Here is a 16856-nt window from a genome sequence, read left to right on the forward strand (position 1 = left end):
TGTTAGAGATGGGGTTTCACCATGTTGGCCAGGCTAGTCTCGAACTCCTGACCTCAAATGATCCACCCGCCTTGGCCTCCCAAAATGCTGGGATTATAGGTGTGAGCCACGGTGCCTGGCCACTGTACAGGTTCTTTATACAAGTTGGAGAGTGAAGGGTTGAGAAAGCCAAGGGGCAGACGCAGGTCTGGAGGATTTTGTGCCTAAGGCCCTCTCTTTGCTCCTAGGCAGCATGAAGTAACAATGAGGCATCCACCTCTTGGTTTTGTGGCCTCTGTGGATGACATCTCTCACCTTGAACCAGTTCAGAGCTGGAGTAGCGCTGGATCCTGTTTTCAGAGGAGGGGCCGAAGCGGGTTCCTCTATTGTCAAGCTCTTGGGAGGTGCCTGGCTGCTACTACTGTCCCAGAGAGGCGATGATGAATGATGGGTGTGTCCAGCGGCAGTTTGCCCCACTGAGGCAGGGGCTTCCACTAGGCCCTGACAGAGCCCTTCCAGCAGGCAGAAATCCCTGTGCTAGGCAAGATTCAAACTCTGTAGCATGTCTCCTGCTCCCATCTCTTAGGAATGGAGTCCTTCAGGCCTTGAGTCCCACGTTTTCCATGATACTCCACTAAGCAGCTGATAGCACCCCCACCTCCAGGGAAAGTGAGTTCAAAGTCCTTGGTCTAATGCGTCTGTGTTGAAATTGAGGCCTTCCCCTGTGTTCACCTTTCTGCTCTTTTTCCTTTAGCCTAAGGCTATGAAGGCCTCATTTGGTGCTGGGCATGGTCACTTCTAGCATTCGTCACTGTGTTGCTAACGGCAACAGCAATAATAATAAGGGTTACAACTTACTCCATACCTTACTGTCTGCCAGGTATTAAGCTAAGTGCTTTACGTATATTAAGTCATTTAATCCTCACAATGACCCTATGAAAGAGATACCATCTCAACCCAATTGACAGCTGGTTTGCAAGATTAGGAGGGATGAAGGCCCCAGGGGACAATGCGAGGGAAAACTCTGACCCCAGGGCCCCAGGCTGGATGCTCTTTTTGCCTGTGAACCACAGCTTATCACATGTCTGGAGTCCGGGACCCCACTTAAAGTGAGATTTTGGCTGGAGGTGGTGGATCACACCTATAATCCCAGCACTTTGGGAGACCAAGGCAGAAGGACTGCTTGAGGCCAGGAGTTCAAAACCAGTGTAGGTAACAGCTAGACCCTATCTCTACAAAAAATTTAAAAATTAGCTGGGTGTGGTGGTACGTGCCTCAAGTTCCAGCTACTCAGGAGGCTGAGGTGGCAGGATCACTTGAGCACAGGAGTTTGAAGTTACAGTGAGCTATGATGGCACCACTGCACATCAGCCTGGGCAACAGAGGGAGACCCTGTCTCTAAAATACATAGAGATTTTCACACCAACACATCCCTGCCCAGTATGCCAAGATCTGCCACCTGCTATAATAGTACTATAACACTCAGTATGTAATTAATGTAGTCTCACGGATGTTATGACAATATGATTACAACTATCACGTGTGTGCCCAGCCAGGCTCAGTGCCCCGAGGCTGGGTGAGGTGGGGCAGGGGACACAGCCTAAAATGCCAGGCCTCAGGAAGCCATTCAGTTTAGCAGACATTGTTTATTAAAGGAGTTCCCTATGCCAGATCGAAGGCCTAAGATGATTAAGACACTATGAGTGCCTTCAAGTGGTTGGGGACGTTCATGATTGTGGTACAGACAAATAGGCTTTCACATCATTCTTTTATGTAATCATACAACAGATATTTGCACCTGCGTGTGCAGAGCATTGGGATAGGCCTCAGTGACACAGAATAATACAGCAAAGACCCCACCCAATGAGCCCCCAGTACAGTACCCACCCACCAGTACAGTAGGGGATGGTTTAATGGAGTGTTCCTGGAACATGAAGTGGGGGCAGGCATTAGGGGTGGCAAAGGGACAGGTGTTTATCTGATCAGTTATGTACTGTTTATAATAAGTAAATCGGGGAGGGGGAATAATACTTAGAGCCTATAGAGAGTAAATCTGACAAGATAAAATGCTGATGAAAATATGGAGGAAATGAAACTCTCATGGGTTTTAAGGGAATCTAAGTCAGTGCTGTGTTCTGAATGTAGGTGTACCCTTTGAATTCATATGTTGAAACCTAATCCCCAAAGCAATGGCATTAAGAGGTGGGGCCTTTGGGGCTGGGCATGGTGGCTCATGACTGTAATCCCAGCACTTTGGGAGGCTGGCAGGGGGGCAGATCACTTGAAGCCAGGAGTCTGAGATCAGCCTGGCCAACATGGTGAAACCCCATCTGTACTAAAAATACAAAAATTAGCCAGGTGTGGTGGCGTACATCTGTAATCCCAGCCACTCGGGAGGCTGAGACAGGAGAATAGCTTGAACCCAGGAGGTGGAGATTTCAATGAGCCGAGATCGTGCCACTGCACTCCAGCCTGGGTGACAGAGGGAGACTCCATCTCAAAAAAATAATAAAATAAAATAAAGATGTGGGGCCTGTGGGAGGTGGTTAGGTCATGAGGGTGGAGATCATGAATGGGGTTAGCACCTTATAAAAGAGGCTTGAGGGAGCCCTTCTGTCCCTTCTACCATGTGTGGATGCAGTGAGAAGGCACTGTATCTCTGAAGCAGAGAGCCCGCCCTGGACACTGGATCTGCTGGCACCTTGATCTTGGACTTCCCAGCCTCTAGAACTGTGAGAAATAATTTTTTGTTGTTTACAAATTACCCAGGCTAAGGTGTTTCATTGTAGCCTGAATGGACCAAGCTGGTGTCACCCTGTTGGAAAACTGGCAGTATCTACCAAAAGCTGAACATACATATAAACTGTGATCCAGCAGTTCCACTCCTGGGTGTGTACACCACAGAAAGCTACGTCCACCAAGACATTGGCAAGAATGTTTCTAACCACCACACTGACTGTAGCCCCAAACTTGAAACAACCCAAATGTCCATCCACCAACCCAATGTCCATCCACAGTTGAAGTTGCAGTGAAGCCACAGGGTCGAATACTACGGTACAGTAACGAATATGAATGAAAATATCGCTATGCGCAGCAACATGGATAAATTTCACAGACATGAGGTCAAGCAAAAGAGGTCAGAGTCCTCACCATCAAGAAAGAATTCATTGTATGATTCTATTCCTACAAAAAGTACAGAAATAAGCAAAACTGATCCATAGTATTAGAGGCTAGGGGAACGGTTAACAGGGGAGGGATACTGGGGAGGGGCATCCTGGAGTGCTGGTCTACCTCCTCATCTGGGTGTTGATTTCACGAGTATTGTCAGTTCGTGTCCAGACTCCCTGTTGGAGATGTGGAAATACAAACCACCTAAACAAGAGCAGAGAGGCCATTTAGTCAAAGTTTGCAAAGGAGTCAGCCATGATTGCTTGCATTTGGCAGGGGTCAAAGGCAGGCAGGGACTGGGAAACGTTACAGTGGAAAAAAAGGGAAGGCTTTGGGTGTGCTGTGATTGGAGACTGTTGGCACGGGGACAGAGTGGACTAACTGTGGAGGGGCATCTTTGGTTGGTTGGGGGGGTATATTTGGCTTTCTCTGGTTGGTCTGGAGTTGGAAGAGGGGGTGTGGTGGCTGGGGATTGGGAAGAAGCTGGCAGCCACTAAGTTCAGACTGTTCTGGGTCCGATTGCTGCTGAGGCTGTGGTTTGGCTTCCTTGGCTTCCCAGGCTGGTTATGGGTTTCTGGTCAGAGTCTATTGTCATATGTGGCTTGGCCATTGTCCAGTTGTATGTTCAGTCTCTTGGAAGGAAGGGTATTGACTCTGAGAGGGGCCGCCATCGCTGGGAGACACGCAGCACTTCCTCCAGCTGCCTACACCCCCTGGGGTCAGTGGTGCCTGCCTGTGAGGGTGAGCCCGATGGCTAGAGGACTCTGCTCCAAGTCATTGCTTACTACTCCCACAAACATTCTTTGTTCTTTAAGGCCTAACTTAAAGCCCAGATCCTACAGGAAACCCTGATTAGACCCCTCTCTTTATTAAGCTTCCTAAAATCAAACCCTGCTTTTGTGTAAATGCTGAACTCCTTGCCTACATTTTAAAAACCTAGAGCTGGGCATGATGGCCCCAGCCTGTAATCCCAGTGATTCAGGAGACTGAGGTGGGACGATTGCAAAAGCCAGGAGTTCGAGACCAGCCTGGGTAACATAGCTAGACCACATCTCTTAAAATAAAATAATTAATTTAGCCACGCATGATGATATGCGCTTGTAGTCTCAACTACTTGGAAGGCTGAGGTGTGAGGATCTTTGAGCCCAGGAGGTTGAGGCTACAGTAAGCTATGATCTCACCACTGTACTCCAGCCTGGGTGACAGAGCGAGACCCAGACTCAAAAAATAAAAATAAAAACCCTGAATATCTTCCTTCTACTTCTTCAGTGCTGTTTTTTATTTAAAAAAAAACAAAAAAACCCACAACTTTTTACTGAAGTGTAATGTAAATGCTGTAAAAGGCAGTGAAAGGCACAAGGGAGGTGGAGGGGTAGGAAGGGTGGAAGTGGGGGGAGGAAGTGGCAGGGCAGGCAAAATGAAGAAGGGAAGCCCTGGGTTCTTGTCCTGCGTCTGCAGCCAGCTCCCACTTTCCTCACCCTCCAGGACCTGTAAACTGTGAGGCTGGACCAGTTATGTCAAACCCGTCCTCCCCCAGAGCTCAGTCCCTCTGCCCTTGGGTGTCCTTGGCACAAGGCAGGCTAGGCTGCACCAGCTTCCTCCATCTCCGTCCCTCCTCCCCCATCCCCAGGTGCCATTCCCACACCATCTGAATCACTGATTTTCTCGCAATCAGACGCTATCTTCCAGTTAATCACTTTGCTTGTATTTAACATAAGAAAGAAAAACCCCTTCATTATCACATACAGCTGGAAATCGGCTTCTTGCAGGAGGCGTATCCAAAGGAATTGGAGAAGAGAGAAACTGGTAATTGGTGAAAGAATTACTTTAATTTTTTTTCCTACTTGCTGTCATGATGATGTCCTTAGAATTGTGAGCCCGTGGACACTTCTGTACAGTAAATCTGCTATTATTACTTCTAGAACTACAGTTATAATGGTCTACAATGGCCAGATGCCTGCTTGTAATGAGAAGCTACTGCAGTGAAGATTAACAGAGTCAGGGGGCTTGTCTGTGACCTCTCCTCCTTTTCCCTCCTGCCTTCTCCCTGGGGATGGGTGGGTTTCTACTTAAAGACAAGCTCCCAGCTCTCAGACAGAGAATGTGTGAGAGCAAAACAGAAGTCACAGTCCTTTGGTACTTAATCTTGAAAGTGACATCCCAGCACTTTTTTTTTTTTTAAGACAAGGGCACGCTCTATCGCCCAGGTTGGAGTACAGTAGAGTAGAATGGCTCACTGCAGCCTCAAACTCCTGGGCTCAAGCAATCCTGCCACTTCTGCCTCCTGAGTTGCTGGGACCAGAGGCACATGCTACCATGCCTGGCTAACTTTCAGAATTTTTAGTAGAGATGAGGTCTCACTGTGTTGCCTATGTTAGTCTCAGACTGCTGGGCTCAAGTGATCCTCCTGCCTCAGCCTCCCAAAGTGCTAGGATTACAGGCATGAGCCTATGCATCCAGTCCCATCACTTCTGTAAATTGCAGTCAAGGGGCAATTTACCCAGAAATAGGAACCACTGGAAGCACCATTATAGCAGCTGCTTCTTCAGGAGGGGAATTTGATTCTGTCCTACAAAATGACATATGCATGTGTTTTTTGACCCAGCAATTCCATTTATAGTAGTCTAAGCCAAAGATAACATTGGCAAAAATATATATGTACAAGGCTAGTCATTATAGCACACTTTGTAAATAGCAAAAGCCTGGAAATAACTCAGGTGTCCATCTACAGGACACTGGCAATAAACCAGGGTATATCTACATTGGAGTGCTATGCAGCTGTGAATAGAAATGTGTATCTCTATACTGCTATGGAGTGAACTCCATGATGTTTTGCTAAGAGGAAAAAAAAAGTGGAAAACTGTATATATAATATAGAATCTTTGGGCTGGGCGGTGGCTCATGCCTGTAATCCCAGCACTTTGGGAGGCCAGGGCGGGCAGATTATCTCAGGAGATCAAGACCATCCTGGCCAACATGGGGAAACCCCGTCTTGTATTTTTGTACTAAAAATACAAAAAAATTGGCTGGGCATGGTGGTACGCACCTGTAGTCCCAGCTACTCGGGAGGCTGAGGCAGGAGAATCGCTTGAATGTGGGAGGCAGAGGTTGCAGTGAGCCAAGATCACACCACTTCCAAAAAAAAAAAGACCTGACTCCAGTGGACTGAAACTCATCAAATAGGCTTTTAAAATCCATGAGTTGGCCGGGCGCAGTGGCTCACGCCTGTAATCCCAGTGCTTTGGGAGGCCAAGGCAGGTGGATCACGAGGTCAGGAGTTTGAGACCAGCCTGGCCAACATAGTGAAACCCCGTCTCTACTTAAAAAAAAATACAGGCCGGGTGCGGTGTCTCATGCCTGTAATCCCAGCACTTTAGGAGGCTGAGGCGGGCGGATCACCAGGTCAGGAGATTGAGACCATCCTGGCTAACACGGTGAAACTCCGACTCTACTAAAAAAAATACAAAAAATTAGCCAGGCACCGTGGCAGGTAGCCTGTAGTCCCAGCTACTCGGGAGGCTGAGGCAGGAGAATGGCGTGAACCTGGGAGGCGGAGCTTGCAGTGAGCCGACATCGCGTCACTGCACTCCAGCCTGGGCAACAGAGACTCTGTCTCCAAAAAACAAAACAAAACAAAAAACAAAAATAAGCTGGACGTGGTGGCACGCGCCTGTAGTCCCAGCTACTCAGGAGGCTGAGGAAGGAGAATCGCTTGAACCCGGGAGGTAGAGGTTGCGGCGAGCCAAGATCATGCCAGTGCACACCAGCCCCGGAAACAGTGTGAGACTCCGTCTCAAACAAAACAAAACCGCTGGGCACGGTGGCGCACGCCTGTAATCCCAGCACTTTGGGAGGCCAAGGCAGGTGGATTCTATGAGCTCAGGAGTTTGAGACCACCCTGGGCAACATGGTGAAACCTCCTCTCTACTAAAATAGAAAAAATTAGCTGGGCATGGTGGCGCGTGCCTGTAGTCCCAGTTACTCAGGAGGCCGAGGCAGGAGAATCGCTTGAACCCAGAAGGCGGAGGTTGCAGTGAGCCGAGATCACACCACTGCACTCCAGCCTGGGCGACAGAGTGAGACCGTCTAAAAAAAAAAAAAAAAAAAAAATCCATGAGTTCATGATAATACTAAAAAGAATTCGTTGTTGACCTCCAGAGGATGCCCCAGGAAACCAACTCATTCTGAAAACTGGTCAGTAAAGGGAAAGAATTGATCCTGCCTTTTCTATTTGAGTAGTTCCAGCTCCTCTGGAGGCTGAGGTTGAGGTACTTCAGAATAACAAAGAGTTGATGAGGGAGATTCTTTATAGAAATATTCCAGTTAGGCTGGGTGCGGTGGCTCACACCTATAATCCCAGCACTTTGGGAGCCCAGGCAGGCAGATCACTTGAGGTCAGGAGTTCGAGACTAGACTGGCCAACATGTCGAAACCCCATATCTACTAAGAATACAAAAGAAAAGTAGTCGGGTGTCGTGGTGCACAGCCATAATCCCATCTACTCAGGAGGCCGAGGCAGGAGAATCCCTTGAACCCAGGAGGAGGAAGTTGCAGTAAGCTGAGGTTGTCACTGCACTCCAGCCTGGGCGACAGATTGAGACTCTGTCACACACACACACACACACACACACACACACACACACACACACACACACAACACACACACACACACACACACACACACACACACACACACACACACAATTCCAGTTAACCAAGCATAGAGGAAACTACCTGATTAGAAAATTAAGTTAGGGGCCGTAGCCCCTAACGTAAGTAGTTAATGTTATGAATTTCTCTTCTCTTGATGAGATGAATAAAAAGTAAATAGTGAGACACGGTGGCTCACACCTGTAATGTTTTCACTTATAAGTGGGAGCCACTTTGGGAGGCCAAGGTGGGAGGATCAGTTGAGGTCAGGAGTTTGAGACCAGCCTGGGCAACATAGTGAGACCCTTGTCTCTAAAAGAAAAAAAAATTAGCTGGGCGTGGTGGTGCACACCTGTACCCCCAGGTACTTGGGAGGCTGAAGTGGGAGAATTGCTTGAGCCCAGGGGTTTGAGGCTGCAGTAAGCTGTGACTGCACCACTGCACTCTTGCTTGGGTGACAGGGTGAGACCCTATCTCAAAAACAAAACAAAAATAGAAAAATAATGTTTAAAAAGGTAAACAGCACCTGTGAAGAATTCTTTTAAAGAAATCAAACCTGGGCCGGGCGCGGTGGCTCATGCCTGTAATCCCAGCATTTTGGGAGGCTGAGACAGGCGGATCACCTGAGGTTGGGAGTTCGAGATCAGCCTGACCAACATGGAGAAACCCCATCTCTAATAAAAATACAAAATTAGCCGGGTGTGGTGGTGCATGCCTGTAATCTCAGCTACTCAGGAGGCTGAGGCAGAAGAATCACTTGAACCTGGGAGGCGGAAGTTGTGGTGAGCTGAGATTGCACCATTGTACTTCATCCTGGGCAACAAGAGCAAAACTCCACCTCAAAAAAAAAAAGGCAAAGTAATCAAATATAATATGTTAATATGTTGATCTCATTTGGAAACTAAATTGATTTTTTAAAAAATTTACTTAAGAGACTGGGTCTTGCTATGTTGCCTAGGCTGGACTCAAACTCCTTGTCTCACCTCAGTCTCAATCCTCTCGCCTCAGCCTCCACTACAGGCTTTAAGAAATTAGCTCTAAGTCCTTATGGTAGGAAAGCTGTAACTCAGGTTATTGGATCATGGAGAGGCCAGGATTAGGTGGCCTTAAAAATGTGGGCTTGGTCTCCATCATGATTGTTTAATTAAGACTCTTGGTTCCAGCTGGGCATGGTGGCTCACGCCTGTAATCCCAGCACTTTGGGAGGCTGAGGCGGGTGGATCACAAGGTCAGGAGATCGAGACCATCCTGGCTAACATGGTGAAACCCCCATCTCTACTAAAAAAATACAAAAAAAAAATTAGCTGGGCATGGTGGCGGGTGCCTGTAGTCCCAGCTACTCAGGAGGCTGAGGCAGGAGAATGGCGTGAACCCAGGAGGCGGAGCTTGCAGTGAGCCGAGATCGTGCCACTGCACTCCAGCTTGGGCGAAAGAGCAAGACTCCGTCTCAAAAAAAAAAAAAAAAAAAAGACTCTTGGTTCCAAGTAATAGAAGACAATGTAAGCTAGATTAAAATATGGGGTGGGAGACTTAATAAATTTAGTTTAATGTTGCAGGGGGGAACATATGGAACCCAGACAGGAATGTATTCAGCCTAGGGAATGGACAGAAACAGGCAGGACTGGGAGAGCTGGCAAAGCACTTTTTCTGTTCTGTTCATCTGTTCACTCTTGGATCTCTGTGCAAACCAACCTTTTTTTTTTTGGGTGGAGTTTTGCACTGTCACCCAGGCTGGAGTGCAGTGGTGCGATCTCGGCTCATTTCAACCTCCGTCTCCTGGGTTCAGGCAATTCTCCTGCCTCAGCCTCCTGATAGCTCCCTCCACCATACCCAGCTAATTTTTGTATTTTTAGTAGAGACGGGGTTTTGCCATGTTGGCCAGGCTGGTTTCGAACTCCTGACCTCATGTGATCCGTCTGCCTCGGCTTCCCAAAGTGCTGGGATTACAGGCGTGAGCCACCGTGCCCAGTCGCAAACCAACTTTTTCGGCTTCTTTGCCCCCACGAGGAATGTAGCATCACACTTTGAGAAGTCAGTCTCTATTCCAAGGTGGTGTGGTTAGGAGGTACAAACATGGCTGTTGGGGCCTAATCTATGATCTATAGGAGGAATGGTTGTAAGTTGGGTAGATGTCAAATATGTCCACTACAAAGATGTAGTGTTTTTTTTTTTTTTTGAGACAGAGTCTCGCTTTATCACCCAGGCTGGAGTGTAGTGGCGTGATCTCGGCTCACTGCAACCTCCACCTCCCAGGTTCAAGCAATTCTCTGCCTCAGCCTCCTGAGTAGCTGGGATTACAGGCGCCCGCTGCCATGCCTGGCTAATTTTTTTTTGTATTTTTAGTAGAGACAGGGTTTCACCAAGTTGGCCAGGCTGGTCTTGAACTCCTGACCTTGTGGTCCACCCACCTTGGCCTTCCAATGTGCTGGGATTACAGACGTGAGCCACCGCACCCGGCCTGATTTTTTTTTTTTTGAAGATAGAGTCTCACTCTGTCACCCAGGCTGAATGCAGCGGCATGATCTCAGCTCAATGCAACCTCTGCCTAAGATGCAGGTATTTTAAGGGATCCTAAACTTGGTATTGTCACTGCAATCATTCCTTAGCACATGGTGTGTGTGCACATGTGGGCACTCACACTCTGAAAGGCACTGGGGGATGTAAAGATGCAAAGTCTTAATCTGATAGCTCTCATATTTAGTTGGGATTATACAACGTGTACACCAAGAATCTTAAGACCAGGAAGGATGAGAAATGCCACTGAGAGTGACATAAGGCTGGGCAAGGTGGCTCACACCACAATCCCAGCACTTTAGGAGGCTGAGGGGGGCGGATCACTTGAGCTCAGGAGTTTCAGACCAGCCTGGGCAAAGTTGTAAAACCCTGCCTCTTCAAAAAATACAAAATTAGCCAGGTATAGTGGTGTGGACCTGTAGTCCCAGCTACTTGAGTGGTTGAGGTGGGAGGACTGCTTGAGCCGGGGAGGTGGAGGTTGTAGTGAGCCATGATTGCGACACTGCACTCCAGCTTGGGTGACTGAGCCAGACCCTGTCTCAAAAAAAAAAAAAAAAAAAAAAAAGGGCCAGGCATGGTGGCTCACGCCTGTAATCCCAGCACTTTGGGAGGCCGAGGTGGGCGGATCACGAGGTCAGGAGATCAAGACCATCCTGGCTAACACAGTGAAACCCTATCTCTACTAAATATACAAAAAAAAGTTAGCCGGGTGTGGTGGCAGGCACCTGTAGTCCCAGCTACTTGGGAGGCTGAGGCAGGAGAATGGCGTGAACCTGGGAGGTGGGGCTTGCAGTGAGCCAAGATCATGCCACTGCACTCCAGCCTGGGCAACAGAGGAAGACTACGTCTCAAAAAAAAAAAGATAAAAGATCAGGTGTGGCCGGGTGCAGAGGCTCACGCCTGTAATCCCAGCACTGTGGGAGGCTGAGGTGGGTGGATCACCTAAGGTGAGGTTAGGAGTTCAAGACCAGACTGGTAAAACCCTGTTTCTACTAAAAAATACAAAAATTTTCTGGGTGTGGTGGCATTCACCTGTAGTCCCAGCTACTCGGGAGGCTGAGGCAGGAGAATCACTTGAACCCAGGAGGTGGAGGATGGAGTGAGCTGAGATTGTGCCAGTGCACTCCAGCCTGGGCAATGGAGACAGACTCTGTCTCCAAAAAAAAAAAAAAAAAAAAAAGAGATCAGGTTTACAGTGAACTGTGGTAATCAATGAAGACCTTAAGGAGGAGGTATCATTTGGGCCATGCCATAGAAGTTGGATTGAATTTTGATAAGCAGAAATGTGGTGGGAAGAAATTTTGTGTAGAGATGTAGAGATGCCCTTTGGGAGGCTGAGGCAGGCAGATCACCTGTGGTCGGGAGTTCAAGACCAGCCTGACCAACGTGGAGAAACCCCATCTCTACTAAAAATACAAAAATTAGCTGGGTGTGGTGGTGCATGCCTGTAATCCCAGCTACTCGGGAGGCTGAGGCAGGAGAATCGCTTGAACCAGGGAGGCAGAGGTTGCGGTGAGCTGAGATAGTGCCATTGCATTCCAGCCTGGGCAACAAGAGCAAAACTCCGTCTCAAAAGAAAAAAAAGAGATGTAGAGATTTAGAGATGATGAGCCAAAGCTGGGTAAGAATAAGGCTTATCTAGAGAAATGTGAGATTTGTTTTGTTAGAACAGTTATGCAAGCATAATAAAGTAATGAAAAAAAGTGGGAAGACGCTGGGCGCGGTGGCTCACGCCTGTAATCCTAGCACTTTGGGAGGCCAAGGCGGGCGGATCATGAAGTCAGGAGATTGAGACCATTCTGGCTGACATGGTGAAACCCCGTCTCTACTAAAAAATACAAAAAATTAGCCGGGTGTGGTGGCGGGGGCCTGTAGTCCCAGCTACTCAGGGGGCTGAGGCAGGAGAATGGCATGAACCCGGGAGGTGGAGCTTGCAGTGAGCCAAGATTGCTCCACTGCACTCCAGCCTGGGCGACAGAGACTCTGTCTCCAAAAAAAAAAAAAAAGAAAAGAAAAGAAAAAGTGGGAAGATACCAAATGGTGGAGCTCCTTGGACGTCAAGTTGTTTGAACTTCATTCTGTAGGCAAAGAAGCCACCATAACCTTTTTAACATAGGCGAGATTATAAACAGGAGAATGCTTTAATAAGATTACCCTGTGAGCTGTGGGCCTGGAAAGTAGAGACTAGAGGCAGAACAAACTCTTAGGAGGCCATTGAAACAAATTACTAATTAGAGCTTTCTGTTTGTGATAGCCACTAGACACTTGTGGCTATTTGTTTTTTCTTTTTTTTTTTTGAGACGGAGTCTTGCTCTGTCGCCCAGGCTGGAGTGCAGTGGCACGATCTCGGCTCACTGCAAGCTCCGCCTCCTGGGTTCACGCCATTCTCCTGCCTCAGCCTCCCGAGCAGCTGGGACTACAGGCGCCCGCCACCATGCCCGGCCAATTTTTTGTATTTTTAGTAGAGACGGAGTTTCACCATGTTAGCCAGGATGGTCTTGATCCCCTGACCTCATGATCCACCCGCCTCGGCCTCCCAAAGTGCTGGGATTACAGGTGTGAGCCACCGCGCCCGGCACTTGTGGCTATTTATTGACTACTTGAAATATGACTAGTGCCACATGTAGAAATGATAATATTTTGGATATATTGGGTTAAATAAAACATAATATTAAAATTGTTTCTTTTTTACTTTTTAAAATGTGGCTGCTAGAAAATTTTAAGTTACACATGTAGTTTGCATTATGTTTCTCTTGAACAGTGCTGGATTCAAGGAAAGGGGCAAATGAGGGGGAAGAATCAAGTTACTCAGCAACAGAAATGGCAGTACCATTAGGAGAACTAAGGAAAGTGGGGAAGTGGAACTGTTTGAGAAATGAAGACACTTATTTTTGGGAGAGAGATGCTTTTACAAATAGGTTTGTTTGGGAGTGAAAATAATACATCAAGCTTTCAAAGTAGAAAGAACCAGATCTTCATTGCCTTCAATATAACAGAGTTGCAAATAACTTCTGCTGAGATGGATTTCTATGTTCTGCGGAATAAGCTGTTCTGTGAAAAAAGGGTTCCATGGTCAACTACATTTAGAAGATAGCTACATACCCAGGCTCCCCTTGGAGACTCATTATGCCCGTTAATATATTAAAAGTTTTAAGTAGCACTTAACTTTACCTGTATTTCTCAAATGTATTTGCTTTTCTGAGTAACAACTATTAAAGCACTAGACTTGAGTCAGATGTGCCGACTTATGCCTACAGTCTCGGCTACTTGGGAGGCTGAAGCCATGAGTTCGCTTGAGCCCAGGAGTTGGAGGCTGCCAGGAGCTATGATCATGCCACTGCACTCCAGCCTGAGTGAGAGTGAGATCCTTTTTTTTTTTTTTTTTTTGAGACAGGGTCTCGCTCTGTGGTCCAGGCTGAGTGCAGTGGTGTGATCTTGGTTCACTGCAACCTTCTCCTCCCCGGTTCAGGCGATCCTCCCACCTCAGCCTCCTGAGTAGCTGGGACCACAGGCATGTGCCACCACACCTGGCTAATTTTTGTATTTTTGTAGAGATGGGGTTTTGCTATGTTGCCCAGGCTGGTCTCTAACTCCTGGACTCATGTGATCCACCTGCCTTGGCCTCCCAAAGTGCTGAGATTAAGCAAGGGCCATCATGCCTGGTCCCAAGAACATGTCTCTTAAAAAAAAAATAGGCTGGCCGGGCGTGGTGGCTCAAGCCTGTAATCCCAGCACTTTGGGAGGCCGAGGCAGGCAGATCACGAGGTCAGGAGATCGAGACCATCCTGGCTAACACGGTGAAACCCCGTCTCTACTAAAAATACAAAAAATTAGCCGGGCGTGGTGGCGGGCGCCTGTAATCCCAGCTACTTGGGAGGCTGAGGCAGGAGAATGGCATGAACCCGGGAGGCGGAGCTTGCAGTGAGCCGAGATTGCGCCAGTGCACTCCAGCCTGGGGGACAAAGACTCCGTCTCAAAAAAAAAAAAAAAAAAGCCGGGCGTGTTGGCGGGTGCCTGTAGTCCCAGCTACTCGGGAGGCTGAGGCAGGAGAATGACGTGAACCCAGGAGGCGGAGCTTGCAGTGAGCCGAGATCGCGCCACTGCACTCCAGCCTGGGGATCAGAGCGAGACTCCGTCTCAAAAAAAAAAAAAAATAGGCTGTGTGCAGTTGGCTCATCCCGGTAATTCCAGCACTTTGGGAGGCCAAGGCGGGTGGATCACCTGAGTTGGAGTTCGAGACCATCCTGGCCAATGTAGCAAAACCCCATCTCTACTAAAAGTACAAAAATTAGCCGGGCATGGTGGTGTGTGCCTGTACTCCCAGCTACTCGGGAGGCTCAGTAAGGAGAATCGCTTGAACCCGGGAGGCAGAGGTTGCAGTGAGCCGAGATAGGGCCATTGCACTCCAGCCTGGGCCACAGAGACTCCGTCTCAAAAAAAAAAATAAAATAAAATGAAGTAAAAGCACTAGACTATTAGTAGTTACCAGCAAGTTAACAGTATCCAAATCAGGGCTATTTAGTCAAAGATAAGATAGACTTTGAGCTTGAAAACTAAGGGAAAATTTTCATCTCTTTCAATACTTGGGAAGGGACAGGATCTTCCATATTTAGGAAACTGAGTTGTCCTAAACTCATTGTATTTCATCTTCAATTTTCTCTATTTTCCTGAGACAAGTGGAGACTTTGTGAAAGCAGTCAATGCTTTCATATTGCCTGTGAGCTCCGTCGAGGCCACCAGAATGCCATATGCTAGCTATACTATGTGTATGTATGTGTGCATATAACACACATCTGTGCCCCTTTTCAGCAGTGGACTCTGGGATACAGGCCAGACCTTGGAAGAGTGTCCATGGGCTTAAGAACTTCATGTTCTTCATAGCTTTGCCTTTTTTTTTTTAACCCCCTCATACCTTTGTCCTTTGAGAGAGACAGTTAAGTAGGTAAGGTCTTCCCAAGTCCTCACACCATTACACTCTGGCCAAAAGGCCTTGTATGTTTGAAACAGGCCTGATCTACACCCCTCATGTCCTCGGCACCGATGAAGCACGATGACGGGGAAAGAACTTGGTGTTTAAGCCTCTGTGCCTGGCAATCTTGTGATATCTTTTTTTTTTTTTGAGACGGAGTCTTGCTCTGTCACCCAGGCTCAAGTTCAGTGTGGTGCCATCTTGGCTCACTGCAACCTCCGCCTCTGGTTTCAAGTGATTCTCCTGGCTCAGCCTCCCAAGTAGCTGGGATTACAGGTGCCCGCCAACACACCAGGCTAATTTTTGTATTTTTAGTGGAGACAGGGTTTCACCATGTTGGCCAGGCATCTCTCAAATTCCTGACCTCAGATGATCCGCCCACCTTGGCCTCCCAAAGTGTTGGGATTACAGGCGTGAGCCACCGTGCCTGGCCTTTGTGACGATATCTTAATTTTTACTCCTAATGATGCTCTACTTTAGCTGCAAGAAAGCTCAACGGAAGTCTGTCTCCTGGCTCTTAGAGAGTAGGAACAGACGAAGATGTGAATCATTAGGGGGCAGAGGGTGGACTATGGGCTCCAAGATGGCCTCCAGAGATTCTCTTCCTCCTGATATTCATGTCCTTGTGTAGTACCAACCCACACTGAATAGGGATGACCTGTGTGATAACAGGATATTGCATAAATGATGGAGTGTAACTTCCCAGCCTAGGTCATAAAAGACATTGCGATTTCTGTCTTGTTTTCTCATCCGTCACTAGCTCCAGGGAAAGCCTGCTGCCATGTTGAAAGGACACTCACGTAGTCCTATGAAGGCCTGCATTGTGAGCTGAGGCCTCCTGCCAACAGCCAGCACCAACTTGCCAGCCGTATAAGCAAGCCACCTTGGAAGTGGATACCCCAACCCACTACACTTTCAGAGGACTGCAACCTCCTGAAAGATTCCGAACCAGAACCACCCAGCTTATCAATCCTGAATTCCTCACAGAAACTGGGATAATACATACATACTTATTACTGTTTAAGCTGAAGTTTTGGTGTTTTTACCTAGCAATAGGCCTCAAATGTGGTAGATGAATATTTTGTATGATGTTTTGTCATTGAAACGGCTCTCGATTTTCAAGTCATTCCTTTAGAATCTGGCTAGTTTCTCTGAAGCTCTATGCTTACCATATCTCTTGTACTTATTCTGGTGTATACAACCAGAAAGTTGGCTTCTCTCTAGGGGTAAATAATCGGAGAGTGATAAAGAACTTAGTTCTCACTATAATAACCACAGAGAAAGGATGCCTCTTGTTACGTTCATTTTACTTTTTTTTTTGAGATGAGTCTTGCTTTGTCGCCCAGGCTGGAGTGCAGTGGTGTGACCTCGACTCACTGCAAGCTCTGCCTCCCAGGTTCATGCCATTCTCCTGCCTCAGCCTCCCGAGTAGCTGGGACTACAGGTGCCTGCCACCATGCCCAGCTAATTTTTTGTATTTTTAGTAGAGATGGGATTTCACCGTGTTAGCCAGGATGGTCTCGATCTCCTGACCTCGTGACCTGCCCGCCTCGGCCTCCCAAAGTGCTGGGATTAA

At 47.7% G+C, this 16856-nt stretch overlaps 1 protein-coding gene across 2 annotated transcripts in view; it reads left to right on the forward strand.

Moving 5' to 3' along the window:
• MAVS (mitochondrial antiviral signaling protein) overlaps nt 1-4407 on the forward strand; it is a 28522-nt gene extending 24115 nt beyond the window's left edge. For both annotated transcript variants that reach the window (XM_032143153.2, XM_058433093.1), the window contains one exon: nt 228-4407. The gene's annotated coding sequence lies outside the window, so the exon portion shown is untranslated. The remainder of the gene's footprint in view (nt 1-227) is intronic.
• The last annotated feature ends 12449 nt before the right edge of the window (nt 4408-16856 follow it).

This window comes from Hylobates moloch, unplaced genomic scaffold (assembly GCF_009828535.3).
Source record: "Hylobates moloch isolate HMO894 unplaced genomic scaffold, HMol_V3 SCAFFOLD_21, whole genome shotgun sequence".
Classification (NCBI taxonomy): domain Eukaryota; kingdom Metazoa; phylum Chordata; class Mammalia; order Primates; family Hylobatidae; genus Hylobates; species Hylobates moloch.